The 12419-nt window shown below is 41.0% G+C and overlaps 1 protein-coding gene across 1 annotated transcript in view; it reads left to right on the top strand.

Moving 5' to 3' along the window:
* LOC122551782 (contactin-associated protein-like 5) overlaps nt 1-12419 on the top strand; it is a 1086426-nt gene that overhangs the window by 861321 nt on the left and 212686 nt on the right. The gene's annotated exons all lie outside the window — the stretch shown is intronic.

Here is a 12419-nt window from a genome sequence, read left to right as displayed (position 1 = left end):
CAACTGCTTCTCGGAAAATAGTTTACCAGTAGATTATTGCTCCTTATGACTCTCACAATGCAATTAGCTACAAGAGTGTACATTATACTTGAATTCTCTACATCCAACCTTGGAGGTCCCTCAGATGCAGGTCATGGTGAATATCTTACAAAAGGGGACAGGAGTTGGAGCTGTGTTACAGTGCATGAGAGAGGCAAGAAAAGCTTAAAACTAATCTGGAGCTCTCCAGCATGGTCCCCGGTCACAGATGAAATCATAGCATTTGAGGATATTTGTGACATTTCCTAATCAATTCCCACAAGTGAATTACTCAGGTAGTCAATACCCTTTCCAGGAAAGCAATATAGTTTGACCATTCTGTTATGGACCCAGAGCACCAAGGTTCTTGAGCCATTGGATTTACAGCTACTGCTGTGTTCCATCAGGTACAAGGCCCCATTGACAACACATATGTAGTGTCCAGAGCTCCATGGCTTATCCATTCAGATTGCTGAGCAGGAAGGGATTTCTTTCCATCAATGTCCAGTTTGTTTGTGATCACAGGCAATAATCGCTGACCATATGCTCCCACTAAAGCATGGAGAACAGCATCTGTTGATGAAATCCTGCTCATAGATCTAGCTGGAACAGTGAAGGACTGGGATTTAGGTGTATGAAATCATAAATTATTCAGTACAGTGAGAGTTGTTAACAGGCTGTTAAAAAGAAAGCACAAATGTGTAAGGACTCATTTCTAATGGGATAGAATTGCAAAATAGGGAAGACATAATAAATCTGTATGAAACCTCCCACAAAGACAGAGAACGCTGGAGAAATTCAGCAGGTCTGGTAGCATCTGTGGAGAAAAACAGACTTAATATATCAAGTCCAATAAGACACTATAGAACCAGATTTGAGACCATTCTTCAATTCAGCCAGACTGGACTCAAAATGCTAACTCTGCTTCTCTCTCCATAGATGATGCTAGACCTGCTGAGTTTCTCCAGCATTCTCTGTGATTGTTTTAGATTTCCAGCATCAGCAGTATTTTGCCTTTATTCAATTGTATTGAACCTCGGTGTCAAGATTAGAGTGGTGTTGGAAATGCACAGCAGGTCAGGCAGCATCCAAGGAGAAGGAAAATCAGTATTTCCCCTCTCACTTTAAATACATGCCCCCTAGTAATAGACATTTCAACTCTGGGAAAAATATACTGACCGTCAATCCTTACTATGCATCTCATAATTTTACCAGATTTCTATCAAGTCTCCCCTCAGCCTCCACCATTCCAGGGAAAACAACCCGCGTTTCTTCAGCCTTTCCTTATAGCTCACACCCTCTAATCCAGGCAGCATCCTGGTAAACCTCTTCTGTACCTTCTCCAGAGCTTCCACATCCTTCCTGTAAATGTAGCGACCAGAAATGAATACAAAACTCTAAGTATAGCCTAACCAAAGTCTTATAAACCTGCAACATGACATCCTAACTCTTGTACTCAATTCCCCAACCGATAAAGGCAAGCATGCTGTATGCCTCCTTTATCACACTATCCACACGTGCGTGGCCATTTTCAGGGAGCTATGGACTTGAACCTCAAGATCCTTCTGAACATCAATGCTGTTCAGGGCCCTGCCGTTAACTGTATACCTTTCCTTTACATTTGATCTCCCAAAGTACAGCCTCACATTTACCTGGATTAAACTCCATCTACCTTTTCTCTACCCATATCTGCAACTGATCTATATCTCACTCTATCCTTTGACAACCTTCAACACTATCGACAACTCCACCAATCTTTTGTGTCGTCTGCAAATTTACTAACCCACCCTCTACATTTTCATCCAAGTCATTTCCTTCACTGTTGCTGCATCAAGATTCTGGAACGCCCTTCCCCTGAGCATCGTGGGTGCCCCTACATTTGAAAGACTGCAGTGGTTCAAGAAACCAGCTGACCATTATCCTCCAGGGATGTGCAATAAATGCTGGCCTAACCAGTAATACCCAAATCCCATGAATGAATAAATAAAGAGAAGTTTGGTTGGCAATTCAGAAGAAACTGAATGAGTCCAAAGAGTTTTAAAATTGTGGAACTCACAACTATGGAAAGTGATTTAAGAATATTGCACAGATAAACTTGAGAGGAAGTTAGATAAGTATATAAGGAAGAAGGAACAAAAGGATATTTGATGACATTATTTGAGGAAATGTAGGGAGACCTTGAATGGAATAAATTGCAAGCACTAACTGCATGGACCAAATTGCCTCTTTCATTGTAATATATGCTATGTAATCTACGTATCATGTAATAACCAGTTCTGTGAACCCATAGAATCCCATATAGTGTGGAGGCAGTCAAGTCTATGCTGATCCTCTGAAGAGCATCCCACCCAGATCCACCTCATCCCTGTAACTCTGCATTTTCTGCCCAGCCCACCTAGCCTGTACATCCCTGGACAGTATGAATAATTTCCCATTGCCAATCCACCTACCCTGCACAACTTTAGACTGTGTAAGGAAACCAGAGCACCTGGAGGAAATCCATGCAGACACTGGGAAAATGTGCAAACTCCACCCAGACACTCGCTCAAGGCTGAAATCGAACCAGGGTCCCTGGCATTGCGAGACAGCAGTATCAACCACTGATCCAACCTAATCTTTTCTATCAACAAAATCTTTCATTTGCCACAGGACATTTTATTATTTTCAATAATAAATGAAAGGTTACATTTGCAAATGATTCAAATATTTGTGTGATTTGTCTTTCAAATCCATGGATTAAATGATTAACTTAATTCTCCCTGGAAATCCTTGAACTCCATCCTTCATAATCTATTTTGCTACGTTAAACATTATGAGGATCAAATAACAAGGTTATAAATCTCAGAAATATATTTCTGACTTCCAAAAGGTTTGAAATCATATTAGATCCTCTTCAGACCTTTGAGGCTGCTATAAGTATTAGTGCATTTCAAAAGATTTTAAAATCCATACTATACTTCATATTTATTCCATCAGGTTTCATCAGCACCTAATGCTCTGGGAGCCTTGAGATATGCCAGTTTAATTCCTGACTACAATCATTCTCCATTGATTCCAATTCACACCCTGCCATTTTAATAGGTAGCTTTACAACATCTTTGAGAACAAACTGTTGTGAAATAATAATTGAAAACTTTTATCTTGCCTTCAAGCTTCCTTCCCATGGCATCTCTGTCATCCTTGAGGAATCTGTCTTTTTCTTCCATGCTTTCTGTTGTCTAAATATACCTCAATGATCTTTTCTTCTATTCCCTTAATGTCCATTGTAATTTGCCTTGCAATTGTTGGTATCTCTTTCACTTCACTGTCGGAATGTAATTGCTTGTCTCTATTGTTACCCTTGTATTCACAAATACGTTTTACAGGAAGCTTCCAAACCATGACAATTTTTTTTTGGCGATCACATTCAGACACTAATGAAGCAACATGCCACTGGGAATTGAACTTCACAATGCCTCCCTGACCCTCAAAAAAATAGGCAGCTGCTGGGGAATTAAGCTGAAAGATGCTGTATCTGAAGTTAATTACATGAAAATGAAATGATTTTATTGCATTCATTTCGAATAACATAGAATGCTTGTTTCATGAATCAGTGGTAACAACAAGATGGGGAATCATGACTAACCCCTTCATTTCAGGAATTTCCATCCTGGGTTTGTTTCCCAGGAGAGTTACTGATCCAGATCACCATGAAATACAAGTAAGTCATCATAGTATCTCTACAGAGCTGAAACAGACTATTCAGCCTATCGGGTCTGTACTGACCCTCCACAGAACATCCCAACCACACTCAGTCCCCTACGTCATCTCTGTAACTTCACATCTACCATAGCTAACCCATCCAGCTTGCACAACTCTGGGCACTACAGGACAATTTAGCCTGACCAATCCATCTAACCAGGACATCTTTGGACTGTGGGAGGAAACTGGAGCACCTGGAGGATACCCACGCAGACACGGGAAGAACATGCAAACTCCACACAATCAGATGCCCAAGTCCAGAATCACTCCAGTGCCGCTCACACTATGAGGCAGCAGTGCTAACCACTGAATCACTGTGCCACCCTAAGTACCTGAGCACTTGCAGCTATGCCTTCAGTATATCTTTGATCTATCCTCTGGAATTCCCCAATGAAACCTCAGCTCCAAAACTACATTTGACTGATTCTTCAGTCACCCGTCTTAATAGCCCATTCTGTGGCTCGGTACCAGATTTTGTTTAATAGTGCCCCTGCAAAATGCCCGTTGGTTTTTTTTCATCCTTAAAACTGTGTTAAAGGTACTACATAAATGCAGGTTGTTGTGGTAATTAGTTGCTGCATATGAATCCCTGCAGTGTGCCCACACAAAATCATGTGTTGGTATTTACCCTGTCATTGACGGGGGCTGGCAGAAAACAAAAATAATTATGTTTGATACTTTTTCATGAGTTTGAGCACCACAGGCATATCCAGCATTTACTTCCCATCTGGTGTTGGTAAGACAACTTCTTGAACTGCTGATGTTCATCTGGTATAAGTACAGCTTCAATGTCAAAAATCATACAACACCAGGTTATTGGTAAACAGGTTTATTTGGAAGTATTAGCTTTCGGAGTGCTGCTCCTTCATCAGGTGGTTGTGGAGTATAAGATCATAAGAACAGAAATTATAACAAATGATTACAGTGTCATGTTGAACCTGGATTGTGAAGTCGTTCATCTGTTTGAATGCAGGCTTTGGTTCAGTAATATGTAAATTTCAGAACTTCTTTAAATTGTCTTCTCGCGGTAAGATTAGATTAGATTCACTACAGTGTGGAAACAGGCCTTTCGGCCCAACAAGTCCACACCGACACTCCAAAGAGCAACCCACCCAGACCCATTCCCTACATTTACCCCTTCACCTAACACTGTGGGCAATTTAGCATGGCCAATTCACCTAACGTGCACATCTTTGGACTGTGGGAGGAAACCAGAGCACCCAGAGGGAAGCCACACAGACACGGGGAGAACGTGCAAACTCCACACAGTTTCCCAAGGCTGGAATTGAACCCGGGTCTCTGGTGCTACGAGGCAGCAGTGCTAACCACTGTGCCACCATGCTATCCTACTTAACTTCAGGTTTTATAACACAAAGTGACATCTCAGCTCAGACAGTGCATTAAAGGTATGAGGTCAGAGTCTGTCTGTATCCCAATCTTGAGTCAGACCGGTTCTATTTCCAAAGTGGAATTTACAAAATATTACATGGATTGACTGCCTGTATTGACTGCCTGCAGATTGTGCATTTTTGAGCATTTAAGTGTTGTTATTGAGCAAAATTAAAAGAAATCTCATGTTTTTTTGAAAGGTGCTGACATTTATTAATTTCTTCAAATCTATTGGAACCCACCTCTGTAGTCTGATCCCACACAATGAATTGTTTGCTTCATTTCCACTGATGCAAACCATTCTGTATTCTGTGCGGTGATGGGAATTTTCTCATGGCTGTACCTATTCTAGCAGGATAACTTGGCTAAGTATCCAGCAGAAACTCTGCCCACGATCTTAGAAACCAGTAGATCTGGTTTACCTTGGAGAAAAATCATTGCCAAGCTGTGAGCTTCAAGGCTCGTCATATTTAGAGATGATCCTTTCACATGACTCTCCAAGCATGAATATTCAGAGAAATTTGCTTTCTTGTTTCTGCAATTGTCTGGAACTGGGGCTGCAGCAATTGGTTGGCTGATTGTCGGTGGAAATACAAACTTCTACATTTCTAATGAAAAATATGTCTGTTACCTTCTTAATTTTTCTCAAGGTCTCAGCAATCTGGGTTAGTGAATTCTATTGATTCATGACTCTTTGAGGGAAATAATTGAAAGTCTGTTATTTCATTAGTTGGTGCTCGAGTTTGAATATTCTAAGAACAACAAATAAAATCAAGAGCAATAAAGTCTAATATTTTTCCTTCTAAATGCAGTGTTACTTCCCTGCTATCTAATAACAGAGTCAATCTGAGGTAGTCTGCTGTATTTGCTGACGTTGTTGTTCAAGCATGACTGCAGTCATCATAGATAGAATGTAGAGTCATTGTCCAATCATCTTTTTGAATAATGATGCAGAATCAAGGGCAGAATCGTCTACTCCTCTTCCTGATACCAATGATTATATATCTACAAGGCACAAGTCAAGAGTGTGATGGAATATTCCCTATTTGCCTGGGTGGGTACAGCTCCAACAACACTCAAGAAGCTTGACACCATCCAGGACAAAGCATCTTGCTTGATCAGCACCACATCCGTAACATCCACTCCCTCCACCACTGGCGCTCAGTAGCAGTAGTGTGTACTATCTACAAGATGCACTGCAGAAATTCACCAAAGATCCTTAGACAGCACCTTCCAAACCCACAACCACTTCCATCTAGAAGGACAAGGGTAGCAGGTATATGGGAACACCACCACCTTCAAGTTCCCCTCTAAACCACTTCCTGATTTAGAAATATATCGCTGTTCCTTCACAGTCGCTGGGTCAAAATCTTGGAATTCCCTCCCTAATGGCATTGTGAGTCAACCCACAGCAGGTGGACTGCAACAGTTCAAAAAGGCACCACCTTCTCAAGGGCAAGTGGGGACAGGCAATAAATGCTGGCCCATCCAGTGATACCCAAATCCCCAAATAAATAATAAAAAGTATGTTTGTAGCCCTCATATTGATCAACAACTAAACTCCCTGAGAAAAATGATCTCCAGGTGTTTCACTTTTTTGGTGTTTAGGTGTTTTCTTGACTTTTAATGAGTGTAAAGTATGCAATATAGAACATAACCAATTGATATATATTGTACCCAGTATTATACAGTACAGATTATCATCCACCCATTTCCATTGACTTTATTGGAAATTACAATCGGGTGATTTCTAAGATGGATGCCTGAATCATTGGCAGCGCTCCTCAGTATATCACGGGATGTAGGGGCAGCAATGGAAAATGGCATTAAGGTAGATGAACAACCATGACCTAGTATGTGGAGCAAGTTAAACAGGCCAAAGAGTCGACTCCTGCTGTTATGTTCTTACTATGTGCCTGTTTCACACCATCATCCTAAATGCACCAAGACCAAGTTTCTGTGAAAAGATTGTGGTAAGAAATCTCCCAATTTTAAAGGAGACACTCTTAGACTCAGTGCTTAAATTAGATTTGGTATTTTCAGGGAATTTGCCTTTCACAAGAAATCCCACATTGCCTTTTTTCTCCTCTACCTGTAATCTGAATTCCTGTAGATCTAACTCCCTGGCATAAAGCAGCATGATATTTATATCTTTGTATCTTTGCTGATATCCCCCTCCTATCAAATTACCATTCAACACTCTTATATAACCTATTATTTCCAACCACGAGCTTTTGTCTTCAATTGTCAATCAATGTAATTTGGATTTCTTCCAGATTTTAGCAATAGGGATAGCCTGTCAGTCTTTCATTTATTGATAAAATGTTTTGGCAATAGAATTTCTGACTTCCTCGAATCTTTATGAAAAATAAATTTCTATATGGAAGGTCTTTGGCATTGTCCGTTTCAATTACTTATCAGACAGATTTGAATTGACATAATATTTTGATGCCTTTTATCAAGTCAGCATATCTTAGTGACCTGTTTTCCAAAGGGATCATATTATGTCTTCCTTCATCTGTTTGTACTTTAATGATGTCTTGCTAAAAGTAGTTGTCCTCTACATTAATGATGTGACCCTTCAAAAGCCAATATACTCCTGCCACTCAGTCGAAAATCAATTTAGGCACCACTAAAATGCCAGACTTTCTGACATCTCTCTGTGTGTGAATAAATGTCTCTTGCATCTCGCATGTTTCATTGTATTTCAGAGTATCTGATGTGTAAAAGATCTCTGTTATAGAGTTGCCAGCATCTTCCAAACTGCAAGCTACCTTTACAATAGTGAAAACTTCCAATGATGTCATACCTTAACCATTAGTAAAATGCCTTAAGCACTCTGCAAATGTAATTATTCAGCAGAATCTGACAGGACTTGCAGGAGAAACAGCTGAACTTAGGAACATGAGTAGGCCATTCAGCCCCTCACACCTGTTCCAACATTCACTGAGATCATGGCTGATCTGTGGTCTAACTCCATATACCTGCCCTTAGCCCATCTCTTAATATCTTTACTTAACAAAAATTTACCTATCTCAAATTTAAAATTAACAACAGATCCAGCATCTGCTGCTGTTTGTGGGAAAGTGTTCCAGACATCTCCCACCATTTATGTGTAGAAGTGCTTCTTAACAACTGTCCTAAATGGTCTTGCCCAAATTCTCAGACTATGCCCCCTGGTTCTGGAATCCCCAACCAGTGGAAATAGTTTATATCTATCTACCCTATCTTTTCCTGTTGATATCTTGAAGATTTCAATTACATCATTCCTTAACCTTCTAAAATCTGGAGAATTCAGGTCTACATTGTATAATCTCCTCTCATTGCTTAACCCCGAAGTCCAGGTATCATTGTTGTAAATCCACATTGTATTCCCTCCAAGGCGAATACATCCTTCCTAAGATGTGGTGCCCAGATCTGCTCAAGGTACTCCAAGTGAGGTCTAACCAGGGCTTTGTACAACTGCAGCTTCCCCCAAAGGTAAGTTGACCAAAGTTTGGTGGAAGAGATAAATGTTAAAAAATATTTTAATGAAAGTGAGAGAGATGGCAAGATCTTTAAGCGGGAATTCCAGAGCTGACAGAATGATCCAAATGAAGATGCTGCCTCCAATGATGAAGCGAAGAAATTGGTAGTCAATGGAGCCGTGGCTGAAAGGCCAGGTGTCAGAGATTCTGACACTCTGAGAGCTGACTCTGAATGAGGCAGTACTAAAGTTAAGGACCGTTCATGTGTAAATAAAGGGTGACTTGGTGATACCAGCCTTTGTTGAGTTATTTCAGCCACCTTAAATACTTGTCCGGTTTTGTTTCCCAGAACCAGAACCACTGCACCGTAGCTTGTTGGGCCTTCTACATACTGATACAAAAACATTCCCTTGGATACATTTCAAGAAATCCACCATTCTAAACTCTTCACTCTATGACTTTTCCAATTATGTTGGACAAGTTGAAATTCTCTAGTATAATTACTCAATTATTACTCTTACTCATCGCTGTGAACTGTCTACATATTTGCTCCTATACTTCCCACTGACTCTTTGGGGCCCTATAATACACTCCCAGTAAGAACATAAGAATATAAGAAATAGGAGTTGGCCATCTGGCCTGTCGAGCCTGCTCCATCATTCAATATGATTATGACTGATCGTTTTGTGGACTCAGTTCCATTTACCTGCCTGCTCACCATAATCCTTAATTCCCATACTGTTCAAAAATCTATCTCTCTTTGCCTTTAAAACATTCAACAAGGTAGCCTCAACTGCTTCACTGGGCAGAGAATTACACAGATTCACAACCCTTTGGGTGAAGAAGGTCCTCCTTAATTCAGTCCTAAATCTGTTCCCCTTATTTTGCCCCTTAGTTCTAGTTTCACCAGTCAGTGGAGAGAACCTCCTTGCTTCTATCTTATCGATTCCATTCATAATTTTATATGTTTCTATGTGATTCCGCTCTCATTCTTCTAAATTTTAGTGAGTGTAATCCCAGTCTACTCAGTCTCTTCTCATAAGCCAACCCGCTCAACTCCAAAATCAACCTAATGAACCTCCTCTGCACTCCCTCCAATGCCAGTGAGTCCTTTCTCAAGTAAGGAGACGTAAACTGTACAAAAATGTGACTGCCCCCTTAACGTTTCTGAGTTCTCCCCACAAAGCATCAGTTGAAAGTTTCCAAGATGTGGTGGGGAGGAGGTTCCAGGTAACAAGGATCCTGGGGAAGGCAGAGGTGTTGGTCGCAAGGATAAGGGTGTGATACCCAGTGCCTAACATTTATATTTCAATTGTATCATGAGGACAGAATACCTGGTCATTTTCACAATACTGTTTATTTGATTTTGTTGTTCGTTGTCCTGCATTCTAACAGTGACTACACCTCAAAGATCCTTCAGTATGAAGTAGAGTTGGTTAGCTTAGATGGCTGACTTGCAATGCAGTATGATGCCAACAACATGTGTTGAATTCCCACACCCGCTGAGATCACCATGCAGGGCCCTGCCTTTTCAATCTCCATCCTAAGGCTGGCCTTAGGTTAGACTCACCACCAGTTGTCTCTCTTTCATGGGATACTGGGACTATGGTGACTTCTCATTTTGTAGCGCAATAAAAAGCCAAAAATTTTTTAAGGTGTCACGTTCAATGAAATGGAGTCACTGTTGCACTGCCTGGAGAAAATGAGGAGTTATGAATAATGAGATTCTACAACGTCCCTGTGGTGTCGGATTGAAGTTCTTTCTAGAGGAGGTGGAATTGTTCAAGGATCAATTGAGTGATGAAGTGGAGATGTCCCTAAGCTTTTGCCATTGAGCCAAGTTATAAAGGTCCAAAAAGGGAAGACAGCCTTATATTTCAGACTAAAAGAGATGGATTCTTGGTCAGCACTGGAGTCAAGGTTTTTGGGGAAAGTGAAGGAAAGTGTGTGTGAGGAATGTTGGATCAGCCATGATCCTACTGAATGACAGAATGGAGTAGAGGGGCTGAATGGCCTGCTCCTCTTCATATTGCTTAATGTCCTTGCTCACGAGTAACGATCATATAATCGTTCTAAATGTGCAAGTCATGTAACATGTTTAAAAATGAAAAGAAAGTCATCCATCCTGCAAACCTGAAGTGAAAACAGCAAGTCGTTAAGCATAGTCACCATATTGATTGGCATCTTACAATAGTCAACTTTTTAAAATAATCAGAGGTGATGAACTTGAATGTTTATGTTAATTGCTGCGAGATAAAGAAAAATAGCGTAACTCCAGGAGTTAGTGATGGCTAACTGATACAAGGATTGTGGCAGTGATAATAGTTATGATTTCATGGTTTCATAAATAATAGAGGCACAGCTAATGAAGAATTCATGCCTCAAGGTAGCTAACAGCAGAAACCTTCAGAGAACCTCACAGAGGCCCATATGTCAAACCACAATTTCAGGGTAAGAGGAAAATATAGGAAAAACTAAGACATACATTTTAAGAACGAAACAGATGCATATTCCATGGCTCTCCAGAGACATTTGATATTTTTGAAATTCCAATTCTACCACTTCAAACATCTGGCTAAGTATTGGGGTATTTAGAGAATTATTCTGCCCTTTCCGCTCATACCACTGGTCCAGGGAAAGCTACTAGGAAAAAGCATTCAAGCACTCAAATCTACCCAATGCCTGCCTGTTACAAAGACAAGACAGCCTGAAATGCATCACAGTCAATAATAAACAGTTGAAATGAAAAGCCAGTGGTGTACTGCTGGGAACTAAGTTCTGCCCAGCAACTTTCCCCACAGCCCCATCCCCCCTCCCATTTATCTCTCAGCTCCCCCCATTTGCCCACAAGCCTCATTCCTGATGAAAGGCTAATGCCCAAAACATCGATTCTCCTGCTGCCTGACTTGCTGTGCTTTTCCAGCACCACACTCTTCAACCCTGATCTCCGGCATCTGCAGTCCTCACTTTCTCCTGACAAGTTTTGTCTCAAGCAGTTATGAGAGACATAAGTGGAGAATTATGCATTTTATAAGTAATGTTTATTTAGGTACAGTTATTGTCTAGGTAACTGGACGAACTATTCTACTCTTTTCTTAATGATGCCGCAGGAGAGTTTTAGATTCGAAGCTGGTGTATAGGTTGTGACTGCGGTTGAATATTCCAACCCCTCAGTATTGCCATGATGTGTGAGCCTAAGCTTTATTAAAGCCTGGATTTAGTAAGGGGAGGTCGTGCCTGACAAACCTGTTGGAGTTCTTTGAAGAGGTGACAAGTAGGTTAGACCAGGGAAACCCAGAAACCCAGTGGATGTGGTCTACCTAGACTTCCAAAAGGCCTTTGATAAGGTGCCACATGGGAGGCTGCTGAGCAAGGTGAGGGCCCATGGTGTTCGAGGTGAGCTACTGGTATGGATAGAGGATTGGCTGTCTGACAGGAGGCAGAGAGTTGGGATAAAAGGTTCTTTTTCGGAATGGCAGCAGGTAACAAGCGGTGTCCCATGGGGTTCAGTGTTGGGGCTGCAGCTGTTCACATTATATATTAATGATCTGGATGATGGGCCTGGGGACATTCTAGCAAAGTTTGCCGATGATACAAAGTTAGGTGAACAGACAGGTAGTACTGAGGAAGTGGGGAGGCTGCAGAAGGATCTAGACAGTTTGGAAGAGTGGTCCAAGTAATGGCTGATGGAATTCAGTGTGAGCAAATGCGTGGTCTTGCACTTTGGAAAAAAGAATACAAGCATGGACTACTTTCTAAACGGTGAGAAAATTCGGGATCTGGGAGTGCTAGTCGAGGATTCTC

The sequence above is a fragment of the Chiloscyllium plagiosum genome, chromosome 7, assembly GCF_004010195.1.
Source record: "Chiloscyllium plagiosum isolate BGI_BamShark_2017 chromosome 7, ASM401019v2, whole genome shotgun sequence".
NCBI lineage: Eukaryota > Metazoa > Chordata > Chondrichthyes > Orectolobiformes > Hemiscylliidae > Chiloscyllium > Chiloscyllium plagiosum.
The sequence above is the reverse complement of the archived record's forward strand: the minus strand, read 5'-3'. Positions and strand labels throughout refer to the sequence as shown.